At 41.0% G+C, this 12,771-nt stretch overlaps 1 protein-coding gene across 1 annotated transcript in view; it reads right to left on the bottom strand.

The window, feature by feature from the left end:
* LOC141805407 (butyrophilin-like protein 2) overlaps nucleotides 1–12,771 on the bottom strand; it is a 106,773-nt gene that overhangs the window by 61,856 nt on the left and 32,146 nt on the right. The window lies entirely within an intron of this gene.

Here is a 12,771-nt window from a genome sequence, read left to right as displayed (position 1 = left end):
GATCTGCGCAGGTCATAAAGCGCACCACGATCTTCAGAGTGACACAATATTTGCTTGTGTAACTTAAATGAAATCTAAGTGGTGAGGGTAACAGCCTCCATAACTCTGTCTCTGTAACTTTTTCATCAAGTTAGCATGTTAAATTCACCTACTAGCGGCTTCTCTCACACACTGCTCGCTCAGTCACACTCGGTCGAGTTTATGAGCACGTACGCCACCCCCCAACACACACGCGCGCGCGCGATCGCGCACAACCACACACACGCACACACACAGAGAGCTATTCTCCCAACCTTTAGCATGTCCTCTTTGCTTTTTCAATTCAGCGTCCAGTATACATTTTCTAATGTTACCGTTAGCATTTTCATTCCTGTCTAGCATAAAGCTGAACAGTATAAAGCACAAATTAAACATAATACGGGTAATACAGAGATGCTAAAGCTAGAGGAGATGATAAAACAGTTTACTCACCTCAACGGAGCTCGTTCAAAGGGGACGAATTCGCGCCAGCAAAGACTCTTATCAGCGTTCGATACCAACGGGCGAATCAGAGCGCACGGGCGCTGATTGGTAGCTCCCGTTGCGATGGTCTTCAAAAATAAGCAGATCTTCAGTTTCTGATTGGAAGCTCCCGTTGCTAGAGTCTTCGGTCACAAGCAGATCTTCATTTTGTGATTGGTAGCTCCTGTTGTTAGGGTCTGAAGACACAAGCAGAACTTGGCTGTGTCTGAAATTTACGATTTAGTGAATCTGCCACTTTGTAGTGCTGTCCGAAATCTGAGGTTATTTAAAAAAAAACACTTACTCATTCCCTACTCAGTACTTCCTATAAAGTGAATTAGATGTACATATAGTCCACTCAATCAGCTACATTAATGCAACATTTCGCTCACTCACCAGCCGCTGACAGTGACGTTATTACGCTCGCGTCTCTCACGGAGGGCTGTGGGTTTAAAGTTGTGATTTTTCTGAAAGACCGCAGAACGGTATTTATTTCAGTGATAACTAATGTAATATTTGGCCTATTTTCTGCAACAGCCAAATATAATAGAAACATTAAACGTTATTTTTAGAATAAATAAACCATATATTTGCACAAAAACCTTTGCTGTGTTTGAGATTTACGAGGTCAAGTGAATGCATCACCAGTGATTGACGGTTCAGCAGCCAACGTCCGTGCTGTTTGTTTCTCTGCTCAAAGTTGCTAGATGCGCTCATCCGAAAGTTTAACAGAGAGATCAGTGTTATTCTCTGACAGAATTTAATGTTGTTTCATTTTATCAGTAATCATTAATACATTTTAACAAACTTATTGGCATACTGATATCACTAAACATTTACACACAATTCTGGTTTCTGGTTTAACTGAGACGAAATTTTACTCAATCACACTAATGCGCGCTTCGCGCGCACACTTTCATTTATATACCATTCCAACTACAAAACTAAATATCATGAATATTGTATTACCGATATTATAACCAGATTCACCCTGTGTGTGTGTGTGTGTGTGTGTGTGTGTGTGTGTGTGTGTGTGTGTGTGTGTGTGTGTGTGTGTGTGTCTGTGTGTGTGTGTGTGTGTGTGTGTGTGTGTGTGTGTGTGTGTGCATGAAAGAGAGAGAGATGGAGTGTGTTGTTGAGGCAATATCTCCTCTTACTGTGTGTGTGTGTGTGTGTGTGTGTGTGTGTGTGTGTGTGTGCGCGCGCGCGCGCACGTGCGCAAGACCTTGTTTTGTACTGACTTCTGATTGAACAGGTGTCAAATTATCCCATGCAAAATAAAGCGCGCTTCGCGCGCTTACTTTCATGTCTTGAAATTGTTCAGAAACACATATGTCACCAGATCTTGTTTTGGACTGACATAGCAAAACACTTCTTAACATTTCTTGTTTCTGATTCAACAGGTATCAAATAACCTCATGCATAGTGATGCGCGCTTTGCGCGCACACTTTCATATCTTTACTGTTCCAGCCCCAAAGCATTATGTCACAAACATACACCTACATATCACAAGACATGGGAGAGTGGCTGGTTATAAAGCCTTAACCCCAAATAAGCTCTTAAGAACTTGTTAGAGTACTTGTGTTGTGTGTGTGTGTGTGTGTGTGTGTGTGTGTGTGTGTGTGTGTGTGTGTGTGTGTGTGAGGGAGAGAGGAAGCGAGAGGGAGCGAGAGGCAGCGAGAGGGAGACAAAGCGCGAGGGTGAGAGAGAGAAAGAGAGTATTGAAAGGAAAGGGGGTTCATGTGTGTGTGTGTGTGTGTGTGTGTGTGTGTGTGTGTGTGTGTGTACACTTTCAAATCTAAACTATTCTAGTTTCAAAGCAATACGTCACAAACATAGACTGTATAGTGGATAGCGTGGCTCCGCCATTTACAATTGCACAGTTCTTAAGCCAAAATACCTCCGTCAAAGGCGCAGCCATTGGCAGCAGTTGTGCAGCCAGAGTCTGCGCAGTACAGACTGTGAGGGATTCTGGGAGAATCTGAGTGGCGCTAGGTATCAATACTAATAACTTCATTTTTCTTTTGTGAGTCTAATCACTTCTTGACTCTACGTCCTGACATATTTTACAATCCCAGAAAAAAAAACTGTGTGTGTGTGTGTGTGTGTGTGTGTGTGTGTGTGTGTGTGTGTTTGTGCGCACGCGCACGTGTGTGTGTGTGTGTGTGTGTGTGTGTGTGTGTGTATGGGTTGGCTGTACGTGTGTATGTGTGTAGAAGAAAGTTTGGGTTGGCTGTTTAGGCATAATAAAGAAACACATGTGTTTCCCTGTCCCTCAAAGACCTCATCAGTGATTACCCACAGCTGTGTGGTTACCATGGTGATCATCATGATGTCATAATGAGTGTGGAGTGGCAGTTGAACTTTGGAACTCCTTTGTATCCACTGATCTTAAGCTGGATTTTTGGGCTAGACATAGGTCCGAACAAACTGCATTTACGCTGAAACCCTAAGGGCTAGAAGAAAAACAAAAACATTGTGAGAATCTGGAGACTCTGATGAACAAGATGATATGCTTTACAAGCTGGTAGGATTAGAACTGACCGCACAAGGGTGATTTATAGATGTAGTTAGGAATGAAGTTGATGAGAAATATAGGTCAGATTTTAACATTACTTCAGATTACAGGGATGTGACGGTTTCACTCACACTGAGGCGTTTTTTGGCAAAACAGTACATTTTTGGGGTAAAATACTCCCTTTGTAAGAAGCAGGAGATGTCAAGGAACTTCGTAATGTAGTTTTTATTTATCTGCTGTGAAGATTTTGGAAGTTATGACAATTCATTGGAGAATGCTGCAACCTGTCATCAGCCGCCTCTCTCACTCTACTTTCAGACATTCCGCACAGGAGGAGTTGAGACGTCAGGGCAAAAACCAAAAAGTTTATGTTGCTTCAACAGTAAAATCTCAAAAACTGTAATAGATATCAAAAAAGTAAAGTCATACTCATAGAGCTGAAAGATCAGTGAACATTTTAGTGCAAAAATGATGCCTGTAAGTGGAAGTATGCCAAAGTCTTAGCATCTCATAGTAAGTGGAAATTTTGGGCAGTGAGAGGGAGAGATTCCTAGGTTCCCCATTCATTCTCTATGAGGGATTTTTCACCGTTTTTGGCCAATAAGTCGGCCAAAATTCGGCGAATCGGTGAAAAAAATAATAGCACACCATTCCCGGCCGAGCCGCACATTTTGATGTATAATTTGTGGGGGTTTTCTCAAAGCCCTTGGAGGAGTAGCGAGCCAAAATTTTGGCCGGAAGATGATGAAGAAAAAAGGCGAAACGGGAGAGCATTAGGGGCTCGTGGCTTCGCCACGAGCCCCTCTCCTGCATAGCTTGCTATGCAGGAGAGGGGCTCGTTCGAAGCCCGAGCCCCTAACTAGAAAAGCAATTTCTGAAGAAATTGCGCTGTGAATGCAGAATGCTGAAGCAGCTTGCGCTGAACTGCTAATGCAACAAAAGCTGAACCTGAATGACTGAAGATATGTCTGAAAATGGTTGAAAAAGTCTTGAAAAGCTTGCGCTCAACTGCTAATGCAGAATGCTGAACATTAATGACTGAAGGTTTGTCTGAAAGTGGCTGAATGAAGTCTTAAAATGCTTGCGCTGAACTGATAAAGCAAAATTCTGAACAAGAATGGCTAAAGTTATGTCTGAAATCATTTGAATTAAGTCTTGAAAAGCTTGTGCTCAACTGCAAAAGCAGAATGCTTAACGTGAATGACTGAATTTATGTCTGAAAATGGTTGAAATAATTCATGAAAAGCTGGCACTGAACTACTAATGCAGAATGCTAAATTAACCTGGCATGAACTCTTGGATGAAAGGACATGAATGGATGAATCAGTTAAATGGATAAATGAATTTAAAGTTGAAATGGCTGCATCTTTTCAAAATTTGAAGCAATGAATTAAATGTTAAAGAACAATTATGGAAATAATGACCTGACTGAGGGAAAATGCAAGTCTCATCTCTGAAACGCTGTTAAAATGAAATTCTGTGTGTCCTGTGTGTAAGTTTTTAATCATGTAAGCCTTTTAGCTGAGGCTCATCTGAAGCCAGATGTTGCCATGGTGATCATTGTTTACCAACTGCCATCAGAGAGCTGGTGGAGTCTGTTGATTCCCAACACATTTCCACTGAAATCAGGGTGTCAAACTGCCTTCAACTGTGACAAAACCAAAGGGCCGATAAGAAAAATGATCACACCGTAGGAATCCTGAGACCCTGAGGAAGCTGTCTGTGTTAATTTCATGTCTAAAGATGCAGAAATAGGCCCACGAGAGCGATATATAGATGAGGGAAATTTGACTGATCTCTGAGAAAACCCCTCAGGAATTAACATTGGAGTACATGGGTGCCGGAGCTGACTTTGCCCGACAGTTGGTCATTTTGTGAAAAAGGGCTCTATCCTTTTGCTTTAAAAACCACTTTGTCAGAAGCAGGACAAGACTACTTACATGCTGAGGGCTTATTTGTGTTGATAGCTCAAAAAATGTGGCCAAGAGAGCAGTTTACCCAGAAGTTTCCCAGGTCTTGTTTCCCCCTCTCCCTGCTCTGTCGTTTGAATCTCCCACTCTGAGCTGAAACATTCCGTCCAATACACACCAATGTTAAATGGCTTGAAGAGCTGAAATGCATCATGACCTTTGAAGGGTCATTGTGAAGTAACTATGAATGCTAGGAAACATTTGAAACCCACTGAATGGAGCCAAAAGATAGCTGAATATTTTGAAGTTTGAATGGAGTTTGTAGCTGAATTTATGACTGAATTAGAAGGGTTTGAAGAAGGCTGAAAAAATGTCCTGAAGAGAGAAAATTTTGAAAATTCCGCATTCATCTCTATGGGACCGAAATTTCGTTAAACGTTGAATATCTCGGAGAGTATTTGTGAAAAGTTTCTGAAGAGTCATAGCCCCCTTGTCCCCACTGAAGCACACGTTTTGAAGTTTGAACGGTGAAAATCGGTTGAAGTTTGCAGAAGTTTTAGCGGTCCAAAAAAGCGGGCGGAAGAAGAAGAAGAAGAAGAAGAAGAAGAATAAATTTTTTTGTCACAGAAGAACATATGCTGTGAATGCATTACTGCATTCACAGCAACTAGAAAAGCAATTTCTGAAGAAATTGCGCTGTGAATGCAGAATGCTGAAGCAGCTTGCGCTGAACTGCTAATGCAGAATGCTGAACATGAATGACTGAAGATATGTCTGAAAATGGCTGAATGAAGTCTTAATTAACTCGCGCTGAAATGCTAAAGCAGAAGCTGAACATGAATGACTGAAGATGTGTCTGAAAATGGTTGAATGAAGTCATGCAAGGCTTGCACTGAAATGCTAATGCAGAACGCTGAACATGAATGACTGAAGATTTGTCTTAAAATGGTTGAATGAAGTCTTGAAAAGCTTGTGCTCAACTGCTGATGTAGAATGCTGATCATGAATGACTGAGGATATGTCTGAAAATTGTTTTAAAAACTCCTGTAAAAGCTTGCGCTCAACTGCTAATGCAGAATGCTGAACATGAATGAATGAGGATATGTCTGAAAATTGTTTTAAGAACTCCTGGAAAGCTTGCACTGAAATGCTAATGCAGAATGCTGAATTAGCCTGCCATGAACTCTTGGATGAAAGGAAATAAATGGTCGAATAAATGGAATGGATGAAGGAATTTAAAGTTGAAATTGTTGCGTCTATTCAAAAATTAAAGGAATGTATCAAATTTTAAAGAACATTGATGGAAATAATGACCTGACTGAGGGGAAAAGTAAGTCGGCTATCTTAAACCCTGTTAAAATGTATTCCTGTGTGTCCTGTGTGTGAGTTTTTTAACCATGTAAGCCTTTAGGCTGAGGCCCATCTGAAGCCAGATGTTGCCATGGTGATCATTGTTTACCAACTGCCATCAGAGAGCTGGTGGAGTCTGTTGATTCCCAACACATTCCCTTTGAAATCAGGGTGTAAAGGTGCTTGCAATTCTGACAAAAAGAATGATGATGAAGCATGAATCAGTGTAATCTAAAATAGGATTTAAAAGTTTGACTGGCTGAATCAATTCAGGAATTAAAGGAAGGAATTTAAATTTAAAGAAAAAAATCTAGGAAAATAAGGAGCTGGAAATGGAATTCAAATGCTGTTAAAGTGTGATACTTTCTGCCCTGTGTGTGTGAGTGTGAGTGTGTGTGTGTGTGTGTGTGTGTGTGTGTGTGTGTGTGTGTGTGTGTGTGTGTGTGTGTGTGTGTGTGTGTGTGTGTGTGTGTGTGTGTGTGTGTGTGTGTGTGTGTGTTCAATCATGTAAACCTGTCTGCTGAGGCTTATCTGAAGCCAGATTTTATATTGGTGATCAATGATAAATTAACAGACACATGCTTGTCTTTGTTCCTGGATGTTTTGATGAGTTACTATAAACAGCTGCATGAGATCAAAGGTTTCCACGGAGACCAGCTCGTTAAAGGCAGCAGGTGCAGGTGCACAACTTTGCCCTTGTTACTGTAATCTTCTGAAGATTTTGTGGCAAAGCAAGAGTCCGAATCTCCTGTCACCTTGCCAAAACCGTGAGGGCTAGAATAAAAATGAACACACCGTAGGAATCCTGAGACCCAGAGGATGCTGTCCGTCTAAATTTCATGCATGAAGGTCAAGAAACGAACCCACGAGAGCGATAGATAGATGAGGGAAAATTTACTGATATCTGAGAAAACCCCTCAGGAATTAACATGGAGGTATATGGGGATTTTTTTTAACTTCTCATGACAGTTGGCCATTTTGTGAAAAAGTGCTCCATCCTTTTGCTTTAAAAACCACTTTGTCAGAAGCAGGACAAGCCCTCCTCCATTTTGACATATAATTTGCCTATGTGGAGGGAAAATTGTGACAAAAAGAGCAGTTTACCCAGAATTTTGTTTCCCCCTCTCCCTGCTCTGTCGTTTGAATCTCCCACTCTGAGCCAAAACATTCCGTCCAATACACACCAATGTTAAACGGATCAAAGAGCTGAAATGCATCATGACCTTTGAAGGGTCATTGTGAAGAAACTATGAATGCTAGGAAACATTTGAAACCCACTGAATGAAGCCAAAAGATAGCTGAATATTTTGAAGTTTGAATGGAGTTTGTAGCTGAATGTATGACTGAATGAGGAGGGTTTGAAGCAGGCTGAAAAAATGTCCTGAAGGGAGGAAATTTTGAAAATTTCGCATTCATCTCTATGGGACCGAGATTTTCGTAAATCGTTGAATATCTCGGAAAGTATTTGTGAAAAGTTTCTGAAGAGTCATAGCCCCCTTGTCCCCACTGAAACACACGTTTTGAAGTTTGAACGGTGAAAATCGGTTGAAGTTTGTCGGAGTTTTAGCGGTCCAAAAAAGCGGGCGGAAGAATGAAGAAGAAGAAGAACTAGAAAAGCAATTTCTGAAGAAATTGCGCTGTGAATGCAGAATGCTGAAGCAGCTTGCGCTGAACTGCTAATGCAGAATGCTGAACATGGATGACTGAAGATATGTCTGAAAATGGCTGAATGAAGTCTTAAATAACTCGCGCTGAAATGCTAAAGCAGAAGCTGAACATGAATGACTGAAGATGTGTCTGAAAATGGTTGAATAAAGTCAGGCAAGGCTTGCACTGAAATGCTATTGCAGAACGCTGAACATGAATGACTGAAGATGTGTCTTAAAATGGTTGAATGAAGTCTTGAAAAGCTTGTGCTCAACTGCTGATGCAGAATGCTGATCATGAATGACTGAGGATATGTCTGAAAATTGTTTAAAGAAGTCCTGTAAAAGCTTGCGCTCAACTGCTAATGCAGAATGCTGAATTAGCCTGCCATGAACTCTTGGATGAAAGGAAATGAATGGTCAAATAAATGGAATGGATGAAGAAATTTAAAGTTGAAATGGTTGCGTCTATTCAAAAATTAAAGGAATGTATCAAATTTTAAAGAACATTGATGGAAATAATGACCTGACTGAGGGTAAATGTAAGTCGGCTTTCTAAAACTCTGTTAAAATGTAATCCTGTGTGTCCTGTGTATGAGTTTTTTAACCATGTAAGCCTGTAGGCTGAGGCTCATCTGAAGCCAGATGTTGCCATGGTGATCATTGTTCACCAACTGCCATCAGAGAGCTGGTGGAGTCTGTTGATTCCCAACACATTCCCTTTGAAATCAGGGTGTAAAGGTGCTTGCAATTCTGACAAAAAGAATGATGATGAAGCATGAATCAGTGTAATCTAAAATTGGATTTAAAAGTTTGAATGGCTGAACCAATTCAGGAATTAAAGGAAGGAATTTAAATTTAAAGAAAAAAATCTGGGAAAATAAGGAACTGACTCAGGGAAATGGAAGTCAAATGCTGTTAAAGTGTGATACTTTCTGCCCTGTGTGTGTGTGTGTGTGTGTGTGTGTGTGTGTGTGTGTGTGTGTGTGTGTGTGTGTGTTCAATCATGTCAACCTGTCTGCTGAGGCTTATCTGAAGCCAGATTTTATATTGGTGATCAATGATAAATTAACAGACACATGCTTGTCTTTGTTCCTGGATGTTTTGATGAGTTACTATAAACAGCTGCATGAGATCAAAGGTTTCCACGGAGACCAGCTCGTTAAAGGCAGCAGGTGCAGGTGCACAACTTTGCCCTTGTTACTGTAATCTTCTGAAGATTTTGTGGCAAAGCAAGAGTCCGAATCTCCTGTCACCTTGCCAAAACCGTGAGGGCTAGAATAAAAATGAACACACCGTAGGAATCCTGAGACCCAGAGGAAGCTGTCCGTCTAAATTTCATGCATGAAGGTCAAGAAACGAACCCACGAGAGCGATAGATAGATGAGGGAAAATTTACTGATATCTGAGAAAACCCCTCAGGAATTAACATGGAGGTATATGGGGATTTTTTTGAACTTCTCATGACAGTTGGCCATTTTGTGAAAAAGTGCTCCATCCTTTTGCTTTAAAAACCACTTTGTCAGAAGCAGGACAAGCCCTCCTCCATTTTGACATATAATATGCCTATGTGGAGGGAACATTGTGACCAAAAGAGCAGTTTACCCAGAAATTTTTCAGGTCTTGTTTCCCCCTCTCCGTGCTCTGTCGTTTGAATCTCCCACTCTGAGCCAAAACATTCCGTCCAATACACACCAATGTTAAACGGCTCGAAGAGCTTAAATGCATCATGACCTTTGAAGGGTCATTGTGAAGAAACTATGAATGCTAGGAAACATTTGAAACCCACTGAATGAAGCCGAAAGGTAGCTTAATATTTTGAAGTTTGAATGGAGTTTGTAGCTGAATGTATGACTGAATGAGGAGGGTTTGAAGCAGGCTGAAAAAATGTCCTGAAAGGAGAAAATTTTGAAAATTCCTCATTCATCTCTATGAGACCAAAAAACGCACAAATTCTGAAATATCTCGAAAAGTATTAGTGAAAAGTTTCTGAAGAGTCATAGCCCCCTTGTCCCAACTGAAACACACGTTTTGAAGTTTGAACGGTGAAAATCGGTTGAAGTTTGTCGGAGTTTTAGCGGTCCAAAAAAGCGGGCGGAAGAATGAAGAAGAAGAAGAAGAAGAATAAATTTTTTTGTCACAGAAGAACATATACTGTGAATGCATTGCTGCATTCACAGCAATAAATTTTTTTGTCACAGAAGAACATATGCTGTGAATGCATTGCTGCATTCACAGCAATAAATTTTTTTGTCACAGAAGAACATATACTGTGAATGCATTGCTGCATTCACAGCAATAAATTTTTTTGTCACAGAAGAACATATACTGTGAATGCATTGCTGCATTCACAGCAACAAAGCTCAAACTTTCCTCGCTCTTCCGCTCTCCTTTCACACTCCTCCCACACGAAGAAGAAGAAGAAGAAGAAGAAGAAGAAGAAGAAGAAGAAGAAGAAGAAGAAGAAGAAGAAGAAGAAGAAGAAGAAGAAGAAGAAGAAGCTGAAGAAGAAGAACAAGAACAAGAACAAGAACAACAAGAAGAGTTGTTACTCTTGTATCTCTACCCTCCTCAGCTCCTCCTCCTCCTGCACCTCCACCTGTGTCTGGACTCATGATGGAGTCCCATCACACAGAGCTTCATCATTTCTCATCCTTCTCTGAACCTGTGAGGTAGATTTAGTTTCCTGATGATGAAGTCTCTCCTGGGTGAAATATTAACCTGGGTTTGTGTTTCTGATCAGGAAGACTCAAAGATGACCACAAACTACAGATCGCTGTGATTCTCCTGAAGTCACTAAAACTCTTCATCTTTCCTCTGTGAATCCACAAAGTTCAGTCTGAGTCAGAGTGAAGCTAAACTTTGACTCAGCCTGAAAACAAACCCTCCATCTGTCTTCATCCAGGAAGATCTCTCCATCAGAAACAGGCTGCTGGAGAAACTGAACCAGATCTGAACAAGACCTGAGAGAATGATGGGGTCATCACAGAAGGATCTACTGAGTGGTTCATGACACGTTGGAGGGGCGGGACCCAAACGCCAAAACCTGCACATAGCTCCACCCCTGACAAGCCTCTGTCCAATCAGAGTGAAGCAGGTTTGTGGAGCAGGGAGCCTTAAAGCAACAGCAGCTAAAGAACAGTGTCTCAGACAGAGGCTGAAATGAGGGTTTATAAAACACCAGAGCCTGTAACCACAAAGCTTCTCAGAGTCCTCTCAGAGAGATCCTAACTCAGCCTGAAAACTCCTGACAAGAAATCTTATCTTCAGAGTGATTCAGGAAGTTTCTGAGAGCAGCTCTGAGCAAAGAGGAGACAGAAACTTTGATCTTAGTGAGGAGGTGTGGTTGACCCTGTTGCTAGGTATGACACAGTCTCCTAAAGCTGTGATTGGTTGGTACAGATCAGGAAAAAGATGAGGGGGAAAAAAGCGCTCTGTGTCCCTAGTAATGAATGAACAGTAAAATCACCAGTATGAGTTTTCACTCTGAGGATCTTAAAGTCCTCCTCTCTCCTCCTCACAATTTTTAACCTTAGGAGCTCTCTGAAGGCTTAAGACGCTTTGTGAATAACTTTTATCATAATGAGGGAAAATTCTTAGAAAAATCTCAGAATTCAAGAAATTCAATGATATTTCTAAGACCGACGTCACTGAGAGCTATTTTTAGTCTTAGGATGCTTTGTGAATACAGGTCCAGAGAGAGGAAAAATAGAGATTATTTTACTACGGGGGCACCAGAGGGACAGAATAAAGACCAAAAAAGCATAATACACCCTGTGTTTTAAAATGAATAACATTCACAGATTTAAATCATTTTAATATAAAACAAAATAAAAAGACTACCAGACAATTCAGCAGCTGGATCTGTAAACACAGAGAGTGTTTTTAAGACAGCAGCAGCAGCATTATAAAGGTGAACTGAGCAGTTTGAGATTCAGGATCAAGATTTTTAGGGATTATAGGCAATAATTGGGATGTATCATGGAAATCTACACCACACATTAAAGCTTTGTTTAAGAGAGCTTCAAGCTTCAGATTTAACATGTGAAAATGTCTGACTACTCACAGCTTTAAACACATTGTCTGACTCTCATCATGAAGGAGAACAGACACAGTGAAGAAGTTCAGACAACACCTAAAACTTTACCCTGAACCTGTGTTGGTAAAGATTTCATTCAATCATTAACTTTTTAGAAAAACATGAAAAAAATCTGCTCTAACAATAAATTAATCTGATTTAAAGCATTGGTTGTTGAAGGTGTGGATGGTGTGAGGGCTCACTGTGTGGATGATACACACACTCAGTGCTCCTTCATTAAGCTCACCTGTCTGATCTAACTCACCTGTCCTTCACTCACTTTGTTTCTGAGGCTGTCACAGAGTTCAGTCTGATTCCTCTCTGAGCTCACAGATACTGATGGAGCTGTGATGGAGCACATTTTACTCACAGCTGTTTCTAATCAGACAAACTCTTGGACTGTGAACAGGTCTCTGACACTAACACTCTGTTCTTAGTTTCTAAATGTGTGCTGTGCTTTGTGAAAGTCTTTATGAAATAAATGATAAAAATCTTCAGAAGGTAAAGTAGATGTGAGAGCAGCCTGAGGAGCTGCTGGACCCCAAACATCCTGTTCATCCTGCAGAACAAGCACAGACTGCAGAGCTGGAGAGAGCATGAGCTGCTGATCTCTGTAAACCCCAAAGTTCAATTACTCCATTGGATTAAACTATGAAAACTTAGACGGAACTAAACTGTCTCATCACTGTGCCAGTGTCAGTCCTGCTCCTGATGCTCTGAGTGTGAGTGAGAGGAGGCGAGCTGCAGGCTTCAATTATCTGTTTTGG

This window comes from Halichoeres trimaculatus, unplaced genomic scaffold (assembly GCF_033239565.1).
Source record: "Halichoeres trimaculatus isolate MK-OKI-2021-1 unplaced genomic scaffold, fHalTri1.1 fHalTri1_scaffold_1, whole genome shotgun sequence".
In the NCBI taxonomy this organism is placed as follows: Eukaryota; Metazoa; Chordata; class Actinopteri; order Labriformes; family Labridae; genus Halichoeres; species Halichoeres trimaculatus.
This window is presented reverse-complemented; position numbering and strand designations above follow the sequence as displayed.